This window comes from Stegodyphus dumicola, chromosome 11 (assembly GCF_044657685.1).
Source record: "Stegodyphus dumicola isolate Sdum_Otavi_A_Nest chromosome 11, ASM4465768v1".
NCBI lineage: Eukaryota > Metazoa > Arthropoda > Arachnida > Araneae > Eresidae > Stegodyphus > Stegodyphus dumicola.
The window spans coordinates 163,046,195-163,049,993 of record NC_140778.1 but is presented as its reverse complement, the minus strand read 5'-3'; the positions used below and the strand labels follow the sequence as shown (position 1 = coordinate 163,049,993).

The following is a 3,799-nucleotide window of genomic DNA, read 5'->3' as shown; positions in this document are numbered from 1 at the left end:
CTGAGAGCTATTTCGTGACGGAACGTTGCACTGGCGTCTCTTTATATGGGATGCTGGGCGGCGAACTTCCTGGGCGCAAAAGCTCTTCACGGGCACGGCTGTGGAGGGGTCGAGGGTTTGGCTACCGCTCTGACCGCAAAGCAGACGTGACGGATTCGTTTGTGCGCTCCTATGAGTTCTTCATGGGAGTGGTGCGTTCGTTTCCTCTCGTGATTCTGGCTTTTAATGAACGGTAAGGAGACAGCCGTTCCTTCGCAGCGAAAGGTCTGCGGGCAGGGACGATATACCGACTGGTTGTTGAGCTGGCTACCGCTTCCGGTCGGGAAACGTCTTTGACCGGTTGCACGCAACTTATCGCGAAGTTCTTTCGTGATGGAGGAGTGTGCGACCCTCCTGCGGACCGGCGTAGTAGTTCTCTTGTCCCTAGGGCCCCCCTCGTCTTCGGGAACTTCGTGTTCGCCGCTAGACGGGGTTGAGAACTGAAAACTTTCACAGCGAGTCTGCGACCAGCTCGGCCCCCGTGCCGTTGCTGGGCGTCCAGACCCGTAATAATAAAAATTGAAACACGGGACCTTTTGAATCTGTGTCCAACGCAGTAAAAATAGCCTCTCGATGCCCACGAAGGCTCACCTCCCGGCGCTGATGCCGTGGAGGACGTAGTGAGTTTTGAACCGCTACCGAAAGCACGAGATTATAACCGAAAGCACGAGATTATAAATCTGTGCGTATGAAATAAAAGAGGGAGCCGCCTGGACAACGGCTCCCAGCGCATTTTCCAAGGTGTGCGCTAAGAAATTGGTGGATTCGAGTTGCTCGCAGCTCGAACGTTCTATGAACGTAAAAAAGCTACCTGGTTGATCCTGCCAGTAGTCATATGCTTGTCTCAAAGATTAAGCCATGCATGTCTAAGTACATGCCGTATTAAGGCGAAACCGCGAATGGCTCATTAAATCAGTTATGGTTCCTTGGATCGTACCTTACTACTTGGATAACTGTGGCAATTCTAGAGCTAATACATGCAGCAGAGCTCCGACCCTCTGGGGACGAGCGCTTTTATTAGACCAAAACCAATCGGACCTCGTGTCCGTATCATGTGGTGACTCTGTATAACTTTGGGCTGATCGCACGGGCTCGTCCCGGCGACGTATCTTTCAAGTGTCTGCCTTATCAACTGTCGATGGTAGGTTACGCGCCTACCATGGTCGTAACGGGTGACGGGGAATCAGGGTTCGATTCCGGAGAGGGAGCCTGAGAAACGGCTACCACATCCAAGGAAGGCAGCAGGCGCGCAAATTACCCACTCCCAGAACGGGGAGGTAGTGACGAAAAATAACAATACGGGACTCTTTTGAGACCCCGTAATTGGAATGAGTACACTCTAAATCCTTTAACGAGGATCAATTGGAGGGCAAGTCTGGTGCCAGCAGCCGCGGTAATTCCAGCTCCAATAGCGTATATTAAAGTTGTTGCGGTTAAAAAGCTCGTAGTTGGATCTCAGTTCCAGACGGGTGGTCCGCCTACCGGTGGTTACTGCCTGTTCTGAACAGCCAGCCGGTTTCCTTTGATGATCTTCACCGGTTGTCTTGGGTGACCGGCAAGTTTACTTTGAAAAAATTAGAGTGCTCAAAGCAGGCGTGACGCCTGAATAATGGTGCATGGAATAATGGAATAGGACCTCGGTTCTATTTTGTTGGTTTTCGGAATACGAGGTAATGATTAAGAGGGACAGACGGGGGCATTCGTATTGCGACGCTAGAGGTGAAATTCTTGGACCGTCGCAAGACGAACTACTGCGAAAGCATTTGCCAAGAATGTTTCCATTAATCAAGAACGAAAGTTAGAGGTTCGAAGGCGATCAGATACCGCCCTAGTTCTAACCATAAACGATGCCAGCCAGCGATCCGGCTGTGTTCCTCAAATGACACGCCGGGCAGCTTCCGGGAAACCAAAGCTTTTGGGTTCCGGGGGAAGTATGGTTGCAAAGCTGAAACTTAAAGGAATTGACGGAAGGGCACCACCAGGAATGGAGCCTGCGGCTTAATTTGACTCAACACGGGAAAACTTACCCGGCCCGGACACAGGAAGGATTGACAGATTAAGAGCTCTTTCTTGATTCTGTGGGTGGTGGTGCATGGCCGTTCTTAGTTGGTGGAGCGATTTGTCTGGTTAATTCCGATAACGAACGAGACTCTAGCCTACTAAATAGACGCTCCGATCCTTCGAGTCGGACGTTCTTCTTAGAGGGACAAGCGGCGTTTAGCCGCACGAGACAGAGCAATAACAGGTCTGTGATGCCCTTAGATGTCCGGGGCCGCACGCGCGCTACATTGAAGGAATCAGCGTGTGCTTTCCCTGTCCGACAGGACTGGGTAACCCGTTGAACCTCCTTCGTGCTGGGGATAGGGGCTTGTAATTGTTCCCCTTGAACGAGGAATTCCCAGTAAGCACGAGTCATAAGCTCGTGTTGATTACGTCCCTGCCCTTTGTACACACCGCCCGTCGCTACTACCGATTGAATGATTTAGTGAGGTCTTCGGACTGGCTCTCGAAGCGGCTTTCGGGTCGCGTCGGCGTGCCGGAAAGATGACCAAACTTGATCATTTAGAGGAAGTAAAAGTCGTAACAAGGTTTCCGTAGGTGAACCTGCGGAAGGATCATTACCGATGGTCAGATTCGTCTGGCAAAAACATTGGTTAAACTCGGGGAGGAGGGTTCGCCTTCCTTCCCTGTGCTGCGCGCCACAGAGCGGCGTGGAAGCACAGAAAAAAACTTTGAATGCTTATTTTTGAAATCCCAAGTGGTCTCGTACCCACATCGAGGTGCCTAGTATAATTTCCCGGTCGCAGATTGACGACAAGAGGGAGGTGTTGGACTTTCGGGTCCGATGCTAGGTTTAATGAGTACCGCCACAGTTGGTGGACCGCCTCGCGGGTACGATATCCCGGTGGGGCCCTCTGAAGGAAGAGCGACGGAGAGCTCGCGACTTCGGTCGACTTCTGGTGGGGTCACTTTCCGTGAATTGAACGCTTCTCCGTGCTTCCCCGCAAGGGGAGGTATTTCTTTCATAAGACTTTTGAACGCAAATGGAACCCCTCGGGGATCCATATAATAAAGATGACAACTCTGAGCAGTGGATCACTCGGCTCACGGGTCGATGAAGAACGCAGCCAGCTGCGAGACTTGGTGTGAATTGCAGGACACATTGAGCACTGATTTTTCGAACGCGCATTGCGGTCTCGGGTGATACCCGGGACCTCGCCTGTCTGAGGGTCGGATGAGACTTGCCGAAGGAGCTTGCTCCTACTTGGTCGTATCGGACGTCAAACTCCGTCGACCTAAGGTCTCGTATCCCCTTGGCCGAGAAGCGCACCATTTGAGAGGACGCTCGAGGGCGGGAGAGACGATGCATAAAGATACCGAGGACGGTAGAGGAAGCCGTGACCTCTGGTAAGTAATATGAAATGAGAAGCGTATACATGAGTTATACGACAAATGGCTTTGTGGCAAAAATTGATGGTATAAGATTGGTATGAATATCAAATCTAATAAAAATGAAAATCATTATACAAGTTGGCAATGATTTGATTAATATGAGAGAAAGGTATCGGACTGATACCCCGAATGGCGTCGGAGGGGCGCCTGAAATATTGCATTGTCTCCCATACTCTGAGCCTTTGGTGTGCGAAATGGCTGGATGTAAGGGTTGAAGATACTATAGAATTCGTGTATAACACGGGCACGAAATAATTATATTGTCGACCTCAGATCAGACGAGACGACCCGCTGAATTTAAGCATAT

At 50.8% G+C, this 3,799-nt stretch overlaps 2 non-coding genes across 2 annotated transcripts; both read left to right on the top strand.

The window, feature by feature from the left end:
- Positions 1-847: 847 nt before the first annotated feature.
- LOC146994495 (small subunit ribosomal RNA) lies at positions 848-2,660 on the top strand. The gene has a single exon (XR_015044185.1). It is a non-coding gene; the product is annotated as a small subunit ribosomal RNA (ribosomal RNA).
- A 459-nt stretch (positions 2,661-3,119) lies between these two features.
- LOC118180271 (5.8S ribosomal RNA) lies at positions 3,120-3,273 on the top strand. Its single transcript, XR_004756617.1, has one exon. It is a non-coding gene; the product is annotated as a 5.8S ribosomal RNA (ribosomal RNA).
- The last annotated feature ends 526 nt before the right edge of the window (positions 3,274-3,799 follow it).